Here is a 19,669-nt window from a genome sequence, read left to right as displayed (position 1 = left end):
ACACCATTCTGCACGCCATTCTGAAGTCATGCCATTCTGAAGCACGCCGTTCTAAAGCAAGTCATTCTGAAGTCACGCCATTCTGAAGCACGCCGTTCTGAAGCACGCCATTCTGAAGTCACACCATTCTGCACACCATTCTGAAGCACGCCATTCTGAAGTCACACCATTCTGCATGCCATTCTGAAGTCACGCCATTGTGAAGCACGCCATTCTGAAGTCATGCCATTCTGAAGTCACACCATTCTGCACGCCATTCTGAAGTCATGCCATTCTGAAGCACGCCGTTCTAAAGCAAGTCATTCTGAAGTCACGCCATTCTGAAGCACGCCGTTCTAAAGCACGCCATTCTGAAGTCACACCATTCTGCACACCATTCTGAAGTCACGCAATTCTGAAGTCACACCATTCTGAAGCACGCCATTCTGAGGTCACTCTGTTCTGCACGCCATTCTGAAGTCACGCCATTCTGAAGACACGCCATTCTGAAGCACGCCATTCCTTAAGTCATGCCATTCTGAAGCACGCCATTCTGAAGCACGCCATTCTGAAGCACGCCATTCTGAAGTCACAGCGTTCTGCACGCCATTCAGAAGCACGCCATTCTGACGTCACACCGTTCTGCACGCCATTCAGAAGCACGCCATTCTGAAGTCACGCCATTCTGAAGTCACACCATTATGCACGCCGTTCTGAAGTCACACCATTCTGAAGCACGCCGTTCTGAAGTCAGACCATTCTGAAGCACGCCGTTCTAAAGCACGCCATTCTGAAGCATGCCATTCTGAAGTCCTCACGCCATTCTGAAGCACGCCATTCTGAAGACACGCCATTCTGAAGGACGCCATTCTGAAGTCACGCCGTTCTGAAGTCACACCATTCTGAATTCACACCATTCTGAAGTCATGCCACTCTGAAGTCACACCATTCTGCACGCCATTCTGAAGTCACGCCATTCTGAAGCACACCGTTCTAAAGCACGTCATTCCGAAGTCACGCCATTCTGAAGCACGCCGTTCTAAAGCACGCCATTCTGAAGTCACACCATTCTGCACGCCATTCTGAAGCACGCCATTCTGAAGTCCTCACGCCATTCTGAAGCACGCCATTCTGAAGTCACAGCATTCTGCATGCCATTCTGAAGCACGCCATTCTGAAGTCCTCACGCCATTCTGAAGTACGCCATTCTGAAGTCACGCCATTCTGAAGTCACGCCATTCTGAAGTCACGCCATTCTGAAGCACGCCATTCTGAAGTCACGGCATACTGAAGCACGCCAATCTGAAGTCACACCATTCTGCGCGCCATTCTGAAGCACGCCATTCTGAAGTTACGCCATTCTGAAGTCACGCCATTCTGAATTCACACCATTCTGCAAGTCGTTCTGAAGTCACGCCATTCTGCCGGCCATTCTGAAGCACGCCATTCTAAAGTCACGCCATTCTGAAGACACAACATTCTGAAGGCACACCATTCTGAAGTCACGCCATTCTGAAGTCACGCCATTCTGAAGTCATGCCATTCTGAAGTCACGCCATTCTGAAGTCACGCCATTGTGAAGCATGCCATTTTGCACGCCATTCTGAAGTCACGCCAGTCTGAAGTCACGACATTCTGAAGTCACGCCATTCTGAATTCACACCATTCTGCAAGTCGTTCTGAAGTCACACCATTCTGCCCGCCATTCTGAAGCACGCCATTCTAAAGTCACGCCATTCTGAAGACACAACATTCTGAAGGCACACCATTCAGAAGTCATGCCATTCTGACGTCACGCCATTCTGACGTCACGCCATTCTGAAGTCACGCCGTTCTGAAGTCACACCGTTCTAACTTCACGCCATTCTGAAGCACGCCATTCCTGAAGTCACACCATTCTGAAGCCACACCATTCTGAAGTCACACCATTCTGAAGCACACCATTCTGAAGTCACGCCATTCTGAAGCACGCCATTCAGAAGCATGCCATTCTGACGTCACACCGTTCTGCACACCATTCAGAAGCATGCCAAACTGAAGTCACACCGTTCTGAAGCAAGCCGTTCTGAAGTAACACCATTCTGAAGCACGCCATTCTGAGGTCACACTGTTCTGCACGCCATTCTGAAGTCACGCCATTCTGAAGTCATGCCATTCTGAAGTCACACCATTCTGAAGTCACACCATTCTGAAGCACACCGTTCTGAAGTCACACCATTCTGAAGCACGCCATTCTGAATTCACGCCATTCTGAATCACACCATTCTGAAGTCATGCCATTCTGAAGCACGCTATTCTGAAGTCACGCCGTTCTGAAGACACACCATTCTGAATTCACACCATTCTGAAGTCATGCCATTTTGAAGTCACATCATTCTGAAGTCACACCATTCTGCACGCCATTCTGAAGTCACGCCATTCTGAAGCACGCCGTTCTAAAGCACGTCATTCTGAAGACACGCCATTCTGAAGCACGCCGTTCTAAAGCACGCCATTCTGAAGTCACACCATTCTGCACGCCATTCTGAAGCATGCCATTCTGAAGTCCTCACGCCATTCTGAAGCACGCCATTCTGAAGTCACACCATTCTGAAGCACTCCATTCTGAAGCACGCCATTCTGATGTCATGCCATTCTAAAGCACGCCATTCTGAAGTCATGTCGTTCTGAAGCACACCATTCTGAAGTCACAGAATTCTGGATGCCATTCTAAAGTCACACCATTCTGCACGCCATTCTGAAGCACGCCATTCTGAAGTCACACCATTCTGAAGCACTCCATTCTGAAGCACGCCATTCTGAAGACACGCCATTCTGAAGCACGCCATTCTGAAGTCATGCCATTCTGAAGTCACACCATTCTGCACGCCATTCTGAAGTCATGCCATTCTGAAGCACGCCGTTCTAAAGCACGTCATTCTGAAGTCACGCCATTCTGAAGCACGCCGTTCTAAAGCATGCCATTCTGAAGTCACACCATTCTGAAGCACTCCATTCTGAAGCACGCCATTCTGATGTCATGCCATTCTTAAGCACGCCATTCTGAAGTCATGCCGTTCTGAAGCACGCCATTCTGAAGTCACAGAATTCTGGATGCCATTCTAAAGTCACACCATTCTGCTCGCCATTCTGAAGCACGCCATTCTGAAGCACGCCGTTCTAAAGCAAGTCATTCTGAAGTCACGCCATTCTGAAGCACGCCGTTCTAAAGCACGCCATTCTGAAGTCACACCATTCTGCACACCATTCTGAAGCACGCCATTCTGAAGTCACACCATTCTGCATGCCATTCTGAAGTCACGCCATTGTGAAGCATTCCATTCTGCACGCCATTCTGAAGTCACGCAATTCTGAAGTCACACCATTCTGCACGCCATTCTGAAGTCACGCCATTCTGAAGCACGCCGTTCTAAAGCACGTCATTCTGAAGACACGCCATTCTGAAGCACGCCGTTCTAAAGCACGCCATTCTGAAGTCACACCATTCTGCACGCCATTCTGAAGCATGCCATTCTGAAGTCCTCACGCCATTCTGAAGCACGCCATTCTGAAGTCACACCATTCTGAAGCACTCCATTCTGAAGCACGCCATTCTGATGTCATGCCATTCTAAAGCACGCCATTCTGAAGTCATGTCGTTCTGAAGCACACCATTCTGAAGTCACAGAATTCTGGATGCCATTCTAAAGTCACACCATTCTGCACGCCATTCTGAAGCACGCCATTCTGAAGTCACACCATTCTGAAGCACTCCATTCTGAAGCACGCCATTCTGAAGACACGCCATTCTGAAGCACGCCATTCTGAAGTCATGCCATTCTGAAGTCACACCATTCTGCACGCCATTCTGAAGTCATGCCATTCTGAAGCACGCCGTTCTAAAGCACGTCATTCTGAAGTCACGCCATTCTGAAGCACGCCGTTCTAAAGCATGCCATTCTGAAGTCACACCATTCTGAAGCACTCCATTCTGAAGCACGCCATTCTGATGTCATGCCATTCTTAAGCACGCCATTCTGAAGTCATGCCGTTCTGAAGCACGCCATTCTGAAGTCACAGAATTCTGGATGCCATTCTAAAGTCACACCATTCTGCTCGCCATTCTGAAGCACGCCATTCTGAAGCACGCCGTTCTAAAGCAAGTCATTCTGAAGTCACGCCATTCTGAAGCACGCCGTTCTAAAGCACGCCATTCTGAAGTCACACCATTCTGCACACCATTCTGAAGCACGCCATTCTGAAGTCACACCATTCTGCATGCCATTCTGAAGTCACGCCATTGTGAAGCATTCCATTCTGCACGCCATTCTGAAGTCACGCAATTCTGAAGTCACACCATTCTGAAGCACGCCATTCTGAGGTCACGCCATTCTGAAGACACGCCATTCTGAAGCACGCCATTCCTTAAGTCATGCCATTCTGAAGCACGCCATTCTGAAGTCAGAGCGTTCTGCACGCCATTCAGAAGCACGCCATTCTGACGTCACACCGTTCTGCACGCCATTCAGAAGCACGCCATTCTGAAGTCACGCCATTCTGAAGTCACACCATTATGCACGCCGTTCTGAAGTCACACCATTCTGAAGCACGCCATTCTGAAGCACGCCATTCTGAAGCACGCCATTCTGAAGTCACACCATTCTGAAGTCACACCATTCTGCACGCCGTTCTGAAGTCACACCATTCTGAAGGACGCCATTCTGAGGTCACACTGTTCTGCACACCATTCTGAAGTCACGCCATTCTGAAGTCACACCTTTCTGAAGCACACCGTTCTGAAGTCACACCATTCTGAAGCCGCCATTCTGAAGACACGCCATTCTGAAGCACGCCATTCTGAAGTCATGTCGTTCTGAAGCACACCATTCTGAAGTCACAGAATTCTGGATGCCATTCTAAAGTCACACCATTCTGCACGCCATTCTGAAGCACGCCATTCTGAAGCACTCCATTCTGAAGCACGCCATTCTGAAGACACGCCATTCTGAAGCACGCCATTCTGAAGTCATGCCATTCTGAAGTCACACCATTCTGCACGCCATTCTGAAGTCATGCCATTCTGAAGCACGCCGTTCTAAAGCACGTCATTCTGAAGTCACGCCATTCTGAAGCACGCCGTTCTAAAGCATGCCATTCTGAAGTCACACCATTCTGAAGCACTCCATTCTGAAGCACGCCATTCTGATGTCATGCCATTCTTAAGCACGCCATTCTGAAGTCATGCCGTTCTGAAGCACGCCATTCTGAAGTCACAGAATTCTGGATGCCATTCTAAAGTCACACCATTCTGCTCGCCATTCTGAAGCACGCCATTCTGAAGCACGCCGTTCTAAAGCAAGTCATTCTGAAGTCACGCCATTCTGAAGCACGCCGTTCTAAAGCACGCCATTCTGAAGTCACACCATTCTGCACACCATTCTGAAGCACGCCATTCTGAAGTCACACCATTCTGCATGCCATTCTGAAGTCACGCCATTGTGAAGCATTCCATTCTGCACGCCATTCTGAAGTCACGCAATTCTGAAGTCACACCATTCTGAAGCACGCCATTCTGAGGTCACGCCATTCTGAAGACACGCCATTCTGAAGCACGCCATTCCTTAAGTCATGCCATTCTGAAGCACGCCATTCTGAAGTCAGAGCGTTCTGCACGCCATTCAGAAGCACGCCATTCTGACGTCACACCGTTCTGCACGCCATTCAGAAGCACGCCATTCTGAAGTCACGCCATTCTGAAGTCACACCATTATGCACGCCGTTCTGAAGTCACACCATTCTGAAGCACGCCATTCTGAAGCACGCCATTCTGAAGTCACACCATTCTGAAGTCACACCATTCTGCACGCCGTTCTGAAGTCACACCATTCTGAAGGACGCCATTCTGAGGTCACACTGTTCTGCACACCATTCTGAAGTCACGCCATTCTGAAGTCACACCTTTCTGAAGCACACCGTTCTGAAGTCACACCATTCTGAAGCCGCCATTCTGAAGACACGCCATTCTGAAGCACGCCATTCTGAAGTCATGCCATTCTGAAGCACGCCATTCTGAAGTCATGCCATTCTGAAGTCACACCATTCTGCACGCCATTCTGAAGTCATGCCATTCTGAAGCACGCCGTTCTAAAGCAAGTCATTCTGAAGTCACGCCATTCTGAAGCACGCCGTTCTAAAGCACGCCATTCTGAAGTCACACCATTCTGCACACCATTCTGAAGCACGCCATTCTGAAGTCACACCATTCTGCATGCCATTCTGAAGTCACGCCATTGTGAAGCATTCCATTCTGCACGCCATTCTGAAGTCACGCAATTCTGAAGTCACACCATTCTGAAGCACGCCATTCTGAGGTCACTCTGTTCTGCACGCCATTCTGAAGTCACGCCATTCTGAAGACACGCCATTCTGAAGCACGCCATTCCTTAAGTCATGCCATTGTGAAGCACGCCATTCTGAAGCACGCCATTCTGAAGCACGCCATTCTGAAGTCACAGCGTTCTGCACGCCATTCAGAAGCACGCCATTCTGACGTCACACCGTTCTGCACGCCATTCAGAAGCACGCCATTCTGAAGTCACGCCATTCTGAAGTCACACCATTATGCACGCCGTTCTGAAGTCACACCATTCTGAAGCACGCCGTTCTGAAGTCAGACCATTCTGAAGCACGCCGTTCTAAAGCACGCCATTCTGAAGTCACACCATTCTGCACGCCATTCTGAAGCATGCCATTCTGAAGTCCTCACGCCATTCTGAAGCACGCCATTCTGAAGACACGCCATTCTGAAGGACGCCATTCTGAGTTCACGCCGTTCTGAAGTCACACCATTCTGAATTCACACCATTCTGAAGTCATGCCACTCTGAAGTCACACCATTCTGCACGCCATTCTGAAGTCATGCCATTCTGAAGCACGCCGTTCTAAAGCAAGTCATTCTGAAGTCACGCCATTCTGAAGCACGCCGTTCTAAAGCACGCCATTCTGAAGTCACACCATTCTGCACACCATTCTGAAGCACGCCATTCTGAAGTCACACCATTCTGCATGCCATTCTGAAGTCACGCCATTGTGAAGCATTCCATTCTGCACGCCATTCTGAAGTCACGCAATTCTGAAGTCACACCATTCTGAAGCACGCCATTCTGAGGTCACTCTGTTCTGCACGCCATTCTGAAGTCACGCCATTCTGAAGACACGCCATTCTGAAGCACGCCATTCCTTAAGTCATGCCATTGTGAAGCACGCCATTCTGAAGCACGCCATTCTGAAGCACGCCATTCTGAAGTCACAGCGTTCTGCACGCCATTCAGAAGCACGCCATTCTGACGTCACACCGTTCTGCACGCCATTCAGAAGCACGCCATTCTGAAGTCACGCCATTCTGAAGTCACACCATTATGCACGCCGTTCTGAAGTCACACCATTCTGAAGCACGCCGTTCTGAAGTCAGACCATTCTGAAGCACGCCGTTCTAAAGCACGCCATTCTGAAGTCACACCATTCTGCACGCCATTCTGAAGCATGCCATTCTGAAGTCCTCACGCCATTCTGAAGCACGCCATTCTGAAGACACGCCATTCTGAAGGACGCCATTCTGAGGTCACGCCGTTCTGAAGTCACACCATTCTGAATTCACACCATTCTGAAGTCATGCCACTCTGAAGTCACACCATTCTGCACGCCATTCTGAAGTCATGCCATTCTGAAGCACGCCGTTCTAAAGCACGTCATTCTGAAGTCACGCCATTCTGAAGCACGCCATTCTGAAGTCCTCACGCCATTCTGAAGTACGCCATTCTGAAGTCACGCCATTCTGAAGTCACGCCATTCTGAAGTCACGCCATTCTGAAGCACGCCATTCTGAAGTCACAGCATACTGAAGCACGCCATTCTGAAGTCACACCATTCTGCGCGCCATTCTGAAGCACGCCATTCTGAAGTTACGCCATTCTGAAGTCACGCCATTCTGAATTCACACCATTCTGCAAGTCGTTCTGAAGTCACACCATTCTGCCCGCCATTCTGAAGCACGCCGTTCTAAAGTCACGCCATTCTGAAGACACAACATTCTGAAGGCACACCATTCTGAAGTCACGCCATTCTGAAGTCACGCCATTCTGAAGTCACGCCATTCTGAAGTCATGCCATTCTGAAGTCACGCCATTCTGAAGTCACGCCATTGTGAAGCATGCCATTTTGCACGCCATTCTGAAGTCACGCCAGTCTGAAGTCACGACATTCTGAAGTCACGCCATTCTGAATTCACACCATTCTGCAAGTCGTTCTGAAGTCACACCATTCTGCCCGCCATTCTGAAGCACGCCATTCTAAAGTCACGCCATTCTGAAGACACAACATTCTGAAGGCACACCATTCAGAAGTCATGCCATTCTGACGTCACGCCATTCTGACGTCACGCCATTCTGAAGTCACGCCGTTCTGAAGTCACACCGTTCTAACTTCACGCCATTCTGAAGCACGCCATTCCTGAAGTCACACCATTCTGAAGCCACACCATTCTGAAGTCACACCATTCTGAAGCACACCATTCTGAAGTCACGCCATTCTGAAGCACGCCATTCAGAAGCATGCCATTCTGAAGTCACACCGTTCTGCACACCATTCAGAAGCATGCCAAACTGAAGTCACACCGTTCTGAAGCAAGCCGTTCTGAAGTAACACCATTCTGAAGCACGCCATTCTGAGGTCACACTGTTCTGCACGCCATTCTGAAGTCACGCCATTCTGAAGTCATGCCATTCTGAAGTCACACCATTCTGAAGTCACACCATTCTGAAGCACACCGTTCTGAAGTCACACCATTCTGAAGCACGCCATTCTGAATTCACGCCATTCTGAATCACACCATTCTGAAGTCATGCCATTCTGAAGCACGCTATTCTGAAGTCACGCCGTTCTGAAGACACACCATTCTGAATTCACACCATTCTGAAGTCATGCCATTTTGAAGTCACATCATTCTGAAGTCACACCATTCTGCACGCCATTCTGAAGTCACGCCATTCTGAAGCACGCCGTTCTAAAGCACGTCATTCTGAAGACACGCCATTCTGAAGCACGCCGTTCTAAAGCACGCCATTCTGAAGTCACACCATTCTGCACGCCATTCTGAAGCATGCCATTCTGAAGTCCTCACGCCATTCTGAAGCACGCCATTCTGAAGTCACACCATTCTGAAGCACTCCATTCTGAAGCACGCCATTCTGATGTCATGCCATTCTAAAGCACGCCATTCTGAAGTCATGTCGTTCTGAAGCACACCATTCTGAAGTCACAGAATTCTGGATGCCATTCTAAAGTCACACCATTCTGCACGCCATTCTGAAGCACACCATTCTGAAGTCACACCATTCTGAAGCACTCCATTCTGAAGCACGCCATTCTGAAGACACGCCATTCTGAAGCACGCCATTCTGAAGTCATGCCATTCTGAAGTCACACCATTCTGCACGCCATTCTGAAGTCATGCCATTCTGAAGCACGCCGTTCTAAAGCACGTCATTCTGAAGTCACGCCATTCTGAAGCACGCCGTTCTAAAGCATGCCATTCTGAAGTCACACCATTCTGAAGCACTCCATTCTGAAGCACGCCATTCTGATGTCATGCCATTCTTAAGCACGCCATTCTGAAGTCATGCCGTTCTGAAGCACGCCATTCTGAAGTCACAGAATTCTGGATGCCATTCTAAAGTCACACCATTCTGCTCGCCATTCTGAAGCACGCCATTCTGAAGCACGCCGTTCTAAAGCAAGTCATTCTGAAGTCACGCCATTCTGAAGCACGCCGTTCTAAAGCACGCCATTCTGAAGTCACACCATTCTGCACACCATTCTGAAGCACGCCATTCTGAAGTCACACCATTCTGCATGCCATTCTGAAGTCACGCCATTGTGAAGCATTCCATTCTGCACGCCATTCTGAAGTCACGCAATTCTGAAGTCACACCATTCTGAAGCACGCCATTCTGAGGTCACGCCATTCTGAAGGCACGCCATTCTGAAGCACGCCATTCCTTAAGTCATGCCATTCTGAAGCACGCCATTCTGAAGTCAGAGCGTTCTGCACGCCATTCAGAAGCACGCCATTCTGACGTCACACCGTTCTGCACGCCATTCAGAAGCACGCCATTCTGAAGTCACGCCATTCTGAAGTCACACCATTATGCACGCCGTTCTGAAGTCACACCATTCTGAAGCACGCCATTCTGAAGCACGCCATTCTGAAGCACGCCATTCTGAAGTCACACCATTCTGAAGTCACACCATTCTGCACGCCGTTCTGAAGTCACACCATTCTGAAGGACGCCATTCTGAGGTCACACTGTTCTGCACACCATTCTGAAGTCACGCCATTCTGAAGTCACACCTTTCTGAAGCACACCGTTCTGAAGTCACACCATTCTGAAGCCGCCATTCTGAAGACACGCCATTCTGAAGCACGCCATTCTGAAGTCATGCCATTCTGAAGCACGCCATTCTGAAGTCATGCCATTCTGAAGTCACACCATTCTGCACGCCATTCTGAAGTCATGCCATTCTGAAGCACGCCGTTCTAAAGCAAGTCATTCTGAAGTCACACCATTCTGCACACCATTCTGAAGCACGCCATTCTGAAGTCACACCATTCTGCATGCCATTCTGAAGTCACGCCATTGTGAAGCATTCCATTCTGCACGCCATTCTGAAGTCACGCAATTCTGAAGTCACACCATTCTGAAGCACGCCATTCTGAGGTCACTCTGTTCTGCACGCCATTCTGAAGTCACGCCATTCTGAAGACACGCCATTCTGAAGCACGCCATTCCTTAAGTCATGCCATTGTGAAGCACGCCATTCTGAAGCACGCCATTCTGAAGCACGCCATTCTGAAGTCACAGCGTTCTGCACGCCATTCAGAAGCACGCCATTCTGACGTCACACCGTTCTGCACGCCATTCAGAAGCACGCCATTCTGAAGTCACGCCATTCTGAAGTCACACCATTATGCACGCCGTTCTGAAGTCACACCATTCTGAAGCACGCCGTTCTGAAGTCAGACCATTCTGAAGCACGCCGTTCTAAAGCACGCCATTCTGAAGTCACACCATTCTGCACGCCATTCTGAAGCATGCCATTCTGAAGTCCTCACGCCATTCTGAAGCACGCCATTCTGAAGACACGCCATTCTGAAGGACGCCATTCTGAGGTCACGCCGTTCTGAAGTCACACCATTCTGAATTCACACCATTCTGAAGTCATGCCACTCTGAAGTCACACCATTCTGCACGCCATTCTGAAGTCATGCCATTCTGAAGCACGCCGTTCTAAAGCACGTCATTCTGAAGTCACGCCATTCTGAAGCACGCCGTTCTAAAGCACGCCATTCTGAAGTCACACCATTCTGCACGCCATTCTGAAGCACGCCATTCTGAAGTCCTCACGCCATTCTGAAGCACGCCATTCTGAAATCACAGCATTCTGCACGCCATTCTGAAGCACGCCATTCTGAAGTCCTCACGCCATTCTGAAGTACGCTATTCTGAAGTCACGCCATTCTGAAGTCACGCCATTCTGAAGCACGCCATTCTGAAGTCACGGCATTCTGAAGCACGCCATTCTGAAGTCACACCATTCTGCGCGCCATTCTGAAGCACGCCATTCTGAAGTTACGCCATTCTGAAGTCACGCCATTCTGAATTCACACCATTCTGCAAGTCGTTCTGAAGTCACACCATTCTGCCCGCCATTCTGAAGCACGCCATTCTAAAGTCACGCCATTCTGAAGACACAACATTCTGAAGGCACACCATTCTGATGTCACGCCATTCTGAAGCCACACCATTCAGATGTCTTGCCATTCTGAAGGCACACCATTCTGAAGTCACGCCATTCTGAAGTCACGCCATTCTGAAGTCATGCCATTCTGAAGTCACGCCATTCTGAAGTCACGCCATTGTGAAGCATGCCATTCTGCACGCCATTCTGAAGTCACGCCAGTCTGAAGTCACGACATTCTAAAGTCACGCCGTTCTGAAGTCACACCGTTCTAACTTCACGCCATTCTGAAGCACGCCATTCCTGAAGTCACACCATTCTGAAGCCACACTATTCTGAAGTCACACCATTCTGAAGCACACCATTCCGAAGTCACGCCATTCTGAAGTCACGCCATTCTGAAGCACGCCATTCCTGAAGTCATGCCATTCTGAAGCACGCCATTCTGAAGCACGCCATTCTGAAGTCACACCGTTCTGCACACCATTCAGAAGCATGCCATTCTGAAGGCACACCATTCTGCACGCCATTCAGAAGCACGCCATTCTGAAGTCACGCCATTCTGAAGTCAAACCATTATGCACGCCGTTCTGAAGTCACATCATTCGGAAGCACGCCGTTCTGAAGTCACACCATTCCGAAGCACGCCATTCTGAGGTCACACTGTTCTGCACGCCATTCTGAAGTCACGCCATTCTGAAGTCACACCATTCTGAAGCACGCCATTCTGAAGACACGCCATTCTGAAGCACGCCATTCTGAAGTCATGCCATTCTGAAGCACGCCATTCTGAAGTCATGCCATTCTGAAGTCACACCATTCTGCACGCCATTCTGAAGTCATGCCATTCTGAAGCACGCCGTTCTAAAGCACGTCATTCTGAAGTCACGCCATTCTGAAGCACGCCGTTCTAAAGCATGCCATTCTGAAGTCACACCATTCTGCACGCCATTCTGAAGCACGCCTTTCTGAAGTCCTCACGCCATTCTGAACCACGCCATTCTGAAGTCCTCACGCCATTCTGAAGTCACGCCATTCTGAAACACGGCATTCTGAAATCATGCCATTCTGAAGCATGCCATTCTGAAGTCACGCCATTCTGAAGTCACACCGTTCTAAAGTCACGCCATTCTGCACGCCATTCTGAAGTCACGCCATTGTGAAGCATTCCATTCTGCACGCCATTCTGAAGTCACGCCATTCTGAAGTCAAACCATTCTGAAGCACGCCATTCTGAGGTCACACTGTTCTGCACGCCATTCTGAAGTCACACCATTCTGAAGACACGCCATTCTGAAGCACGCCATTCCTTAAGTCATGCCATTCTGAAGCATGCCATTCTGAAGTCACGCCGTTCTGAAGTCACACCATTCTGAATTCACACCATTCTGAAGTCATGCCACTCTGAAGTCACACCATTCTGCACGCCATTCTGAAGTCATGCCATTCTGAAGCACGCCGTTCTAAAGCACGTCATTCTGAAGTCACGCCATTCTGAAGCACGCCGTTCTAAAGCACGCCATTCTGAAGTCACACCATTCTGCACGCCATTCTGAAGCACGCCATTCTGAAGTCCTCACGCCATTCTGAAGCACGCCATTCTGAAGTCACAGCATTCTGCACGCCATTCTGAAGCACGCCATTCTGAAGTCCTCACGCCATTCTGAAGTACGCTATTCTGAAGTCCCGCCATTCTGAAGTCACGCCATTCTGAAGCACGCCATTCTGAAGCACGCCATTCTGAAGTCACGGCATTCTGAAGCACGCCATTCTGAAGTCACACCATTCTGCGCGCCATTCTGAAGCACGCCATTCTGAAGTTACGCCATTCTGAAGTCACGCCATTCTGAATTCACACCATTCTGCAAGTCGTTCTGAAGTCACACCATTCTGCCCGCCATTCTGAAGCACGCCATTCTAAAGTCACGCCATTCTGAAGACACAACATTCTGAAGGCACACCATTCTGATGTCACGCCATTCTGAAGCCACACCATTCAGATGTCTTGCCATTCTGAAGGCACACCATTCTGAAGTCACGCCATTCTGAAGTCACGCCATTCTGAAGTCATGCCATTCTGAAGTCACGCCATTCTGAAGTCACGCCATTGTGAAGCATGCCATTCTGCACGCCATTCTGAAGTCTCGCCAGTCTGAAGTCACGACATTTTAAAGTCACGCCGTTCTGAAGTCACACCGTTCTAACTTCACGCCATTCTGAAGCACGCCATTCCTGAAGTCACACCATTCTGAAGCCACACCATACTGAAGTCACACCATTCTGAAGCACACCATTCCGAAGTCACGCCATTCTGAAGTCACGCCATTCTGAAGCACGCCATTCTGAGGTCACACTGTTCTGCACGCCATTCTGAAGTCACGCCATTCTGAAGACACGCCATTCTGAAGCACCCCATTCCTTAAGTCATGCCATTCTGAAGCACGCCATTCTGAAGCACGCCATTCTGAAGTCACAGCGTTCTACACGCCATTCAGAAGCACGCCATTCTGAAGTCACGCCATTCTGAAGTCACACCATTATGCACGCCGTTCTGAAGTCACACCATTCTAAAGCACGCCATTCTGAAGTCACACCATTCTGCACGCCATTCTGAAGCATGCCATTCTGAAGTCCTCACGCCATTCTGAAGCACGCCATTCTGAAGTCACAGCATTCTGCACGCCATTCTGAAGCACGCCATTCTGAAGACACGCCATTCTGAAGGACGCCATTCTGAAGTCACGCCGTTCGGAAGTCACACCATTCTGAATTCACACCATTCTGAAGTCATTCCACTCTGAAGTCACACCATTCTGCACGCCATTCTGAAGTCATGCCATTCTGAAGCACGCCGTTCTAAAGCACGTCATTCTGAAGTCACGCCATTCTGAAGCACGCCGTTCTAAAGCATGCCATTCTGAAGTCACACCATTCTGCACGCCATTCTGAAGCACGCCATTCTGAAGTCCTCACGCCATTCTGAAGCACGCCATTCTGAAATCACAGCATTCTGCACGCCATTCTGAAGCACGCCATTCTGAAGTCCTCACGCCATTCTGAAGTACGCCATTCTGAAGTCACGGCATTCTGAAGCACGCCATTCTGAAGTCACACCATTCTGCGCGCCATTCTGAAGCGCGCCATTCTGAAGTTACGCCATTCTGAAGTCACGCCATTCTGAATTCACACCATTCTGCAAGTCGTTCTGAAGTCACACCATTCTGCCCGCCATTCTGAAGCACGCCGTTCTAAAGTCACGCCATTCTGAAGACACAACATTCTGAAGGCACACCATTCTGAAGTCACGCCATTCTGAAGCTACACCATTCAGATGTCTTGCCATTCTGAAGGCACACCATTCTGAAGTCACGCCATTCTGAAGTCACGCCATTCTGAAGTCATGCCATTCTGAAGTCACGCCATTCTGAAGTCACGCCATTGTGAAGCATGCCATTCTGCACGCCATTCTGAAGTCACGCCAGTCTGAAGTCACGACATTCTAAAGTCACGCCGTTCTGAAGTCACACCGTTCTAACTTCACGCCATTCTGAAGCACGCCATTCCTGAAGTCACACCATTCTGAAGCCACACTATTCTGAAGTCACACCATTCTGAAGCACACCATTCCGAAGTCACGCCATTCTGAAGTCACGCCATTCTGAAGCACGCCATTCCTGAAGTCATGCAATTCTGAAGCACGCCATTCTGAAGCACGCCATTCTGAAGTCACACCGTTCTGCACACCATTCAGAAGCATGCCATTCTGAAGGCACACCATTCTGCACGCCATTCAGAAGCACGCCATTCTGAAGTCACGCCATTCTGAAGTCAAACCATTATGCACGCCGTTCTGAAGTCACATCATTCGGAAGCACGCCGTTCTGAAGACACACCATTCTGAAGCACGCCATTCTGAAGTCATGCCATTCTGAAGTCACACCATTCTGAAGCACGCCATTCTGAAGTCACACCATTCTGAAGCACTCCATTCTGAAGCACGCCATTCTGATGTCATGCCATTCTAAAGTACGCCATTCTGAAGTCACACCATTCTGAAGCACGCCATTCTGAAGACACACCATTCTGAAGCACGCCATTCTGAAGTCATGCCATTCTGAAGTCACACCATTCTGCACGCCATTCTGAAGTCATGCCATTCTGAAGCACGCCGTTCTAAAGCACGTCATTCTGAAGTCACGCCATTCTGAAGCACGCCGTTCTAAAGCACGCCATTCTGAAGTCACACCATTCTGCACACCATTCTGAAGCACGCCATTCTGATTTCCTCACGCCATTCTGAAGCACGGAATTCTGAAGTCCTCACACCATTCTGAAGTCACGCCATTCTGAAGCACGGCATTCTGAAGTCACGCCATTCTGAAGTCACGCCGTTCTAAAGTCACGCCATTCTGCATGCCATTCTGAAGTCACGCCATTGTGAAGCATTCCATTCTGCACGCCATTCTGAAGTCACGCAATACTGAAGTCACACCATTCTGAAGCACGCCATTCTGAGGTCACACTGTTCTGCACGCCATTCTGAAGTCACGCCATTCTGAAGACACGCCATTCTGAAGCACGCCATTCCTTAAGTCATGACATTCTGAAGCACGCCATTCTGAAGCACGCCATTCTGAAGTCACAGCGTTCTGCACGCCATTCAGAAGCACGCCATTCTGAAGTCACGCCATTCTGAAGTCACACCATTATGCACGCCGTTCTGAAGTCACACCATTCTGAAGCACGCCGTTCTGAAGTCACATCATTCTGAAGCACGCCGTTCTAAAGCGCGCCATTCTGAAGTCACACCATTCTGCACGCCATTCTGAAGCATGCCATTCTGAAGTCCTCACGCCATTCTGAAGCACGCCATTCTGAAGTCACAGCATTCTGCACGCCATTCTGAAGCACGCCATTCTGAAGACACGCCATTCTGAAGGACGCCATTCTGAAGTCACGCCGTTCTGAAGTCACACCATTCTGAATTCACACCATTCTGAAGTCATTCCACTCTGAAGTCACACCATTCTGCACGCCATTCTGAAGTCATGCCATTCTGAAGCACGCCGTTCTAAAGCACGTCATTCTGAAGTCACGCCATTCTGAAGCACGCCGTTCTAAAGCACGCCATTCTGAAGTCACACCATTCTGCACGCCATTCTGAAGCACGCCATTCTGAAGTCCTCACGCCATTCTGAAGCACGCCATTCTGAAATCACAGCATTCTGCACGCCATTCTGAAGCACGCCATTCTGAAGTCCTCACGCCATTCTGAAGTACGCCATTCTGAAGTCACGCCATTCTGAAGTCATGCCATTCTGAAGTCACGCCATTCTGAAGTCACGCCATTGTGAAGCATGCCATTCTGCACGCCATTCTGAAGTCACGCCAGTCTGAAGTCACGACATTCTAAAGTCACGCCGTTCTGAAGTTACACCGTTCTAACTTCACGCCATTCTGAAGCACGCCATTCCTGAAGTCACACCATTCTGAAGCCACACCATACTGAAGTCACACCATTCTGAAGCACACCATTCCGAAGTCACGCCATTCTGAAGTCACGCCATTCTGAAGCACGCCATTCCTGAAGTCATGCCATTCTGAAGTACGCCATTCTGAAGTCACGGCATTCTGAAGCACGCCATTCTGAAGTCACACCATTCTGCGCGCCATTTTGAAGCACGCCATTCTGAAGTTACGCCATTCTGAAGTCACGCCATTCTGAATTCACACCATTCTGCAAGTCGTTCTGAAGTCACACCATTCTGCCCGCCATTCTGAAGCACGCCGTTCTAAAGTCACGCCATTCTGAAGACACAACATTCTGAAGGCACACCATTCTGAAGTCACGCCATTCTGAAGCTACACCATTCAGATGTCTTGCCATTCTGAAGGCACACCATTCTGAAGTCACGCCATTCTGAAGTCACGCCATTCTGAAGTCATGCCATTCTGAAGTCACGCCATTCTGAAGTCACGCCATTGTGAAGCATGCCATTCTGCACGCCATTCTGAAGTCACGCCAGTCTGAAGTCACGACATTCTAAAGTCACGCCGTTCTGAAGTCACACCGTTCTAACTTCACGCCATTCTGAAGCACGCCATTCCTGAAGTCACACCATTCTGAAGCCACACCATTCTGAAGTCACACCATTCTGAAGCACACCATTCCGAAGTCACGCCATTCTGAAGTCACGCCATTCTGAAGCACGCCATTCCTGAAGTCATGCAATTCTGAAGCACGCCATTCTGAAGCACGCCATTCTGAAGTCACACCGTTCTGCACACCATTCAGAAGCATGCCATTCTGAAGGCACACCATTCTGCACGCCATTCAGAAGCACGCCATTCTGAAGTCACGCCATTCTGAAGTCAAACCATTATGCACGCCGTTCTGAAGTCACATCATTCGGAAGCACGCCGTTCTGAAGTCACACCATTCCGAAGCACGCCATTCTGAGGTCACACTGTTCTGCACGCCATTCTGAAGTCACGCCATTCTGAAGTCACACCATTCTGAAGCACGCCATTCTGAAGTCACACCATTCTGAAGCACTCCATTCTGAAGCACGCCATTCTGATGTCATGCCATTCTAAAGTACGCCATTCTGAAGTCACACCATTCTGAAGCACGCCATTCTGAAGACACACCATTCTGAAGCACGCCATTCTGAAGTCATGCCATTCTGAAGTCACACCATTCTGCACGCCATTCTGAAGTCATGCCATTCTGAAGCACGCCGTTCTAAAGCACGTCATTCTGAAGTCACGCCATTCTGAAGCACGCCGTTCTAAAGCACGCCATATGAAGTCACACCATTCTGCACACCATTCTGAAGCACGCCATTCTGATTTCCTCACGCCATTCTGAAGCACGGAATTCTGAAGTCCTCACACCATTCTGAAGTCACGCCATTCTGAAGCACGGCATTCTGAAGTCATGCCATTCTGAAGCATGCCATTCTGAAGTCACGCCATTCTGAAGTCACACCGTTCTAAAGTCACGCCATGCTGCATGCCATTCTGAAGTCACGCCATTGTGAAGCATTCCATTCTGCACGCCATTCTGAAGTCACGCAATTCTGAAGTCACACCATTCTGAAGCACGCCATTCTGAGGTCACACTGTTCTGCACGCCATTCTGAAGTCACGCCATTCTGAAGACACGCCATTCTGAAGCACGCCATTCCTTAAGTCATGACATTCTGAAGCACGCCATTCTGAAGCACGCCATTCTGAAGTCACAGCGTTCTGCACGCCATTCAGAAGCATGCCATTCTGACGTCACACCGTTCTGCACGCCATTCAGAAGCACGCCATTCTGAAGTCACGCCATTCTGAAGTCACACCATTATGCACGCCGTTCTGAAGTCACACCATTCTGAAGCACGCCGTTCTGAAGTCACATCATTCTGAAGCACGCCGTTCTAAAGCACGCCATTCTGAAGTCACACCATTCTGCACGCCATTCTGAAGCATGCCATTCTGAAGTCCTCACGCCATTCTGAAGCACGCCATTCTGAAGTCACAGCATTCTGCACGCCATTCTGAAGCACGCCATTCTGAAGACACGCCATTCTGAAGGACGCCATTCTGAAGTCACGCCGTTCTGAAGTCACACCATTCTGAATTCACACCATTCTGAAGTCATTCCACTCTGAAGTCACACCATTCTGCACGCCATTCTGAAGTCATGCCATTCTGAAGCACGCCGTTCTAAAGCACGTCATTCTGAAGTCACGCCATTCTGAAGCACGCCGTTCTAAAGCACGCCATTCTGAAGTCACACCATTCTGCACGCCATTCTGAAGCACGCCATTCTGAAGTCCTCACGCCATTCTGAAGCACGCCATTCTGAAATCACAGCATTCTGCACGCCATTCTGAAGCACGCCATGCTGAAGTCCTCACGCCAT

Source organism: Carcharodon carcharias, chromosome 11 (genome assembly GCF_017639515.1).
Source record: "Carcharodon carcharias isolate sCarCar2 chromosome 11, sCarCar2.pri, whole genome shotgun sequence".
Taxonomy (NCBI): Eukaryota; Metazoa; Chordata; class Chondrichthyes; order Lamniformes; family Lamnidae; genus Carcharodon; species Carcharodon carcharias.
This window is presented reverse-complemented; position numbering follows the sequence as displayed.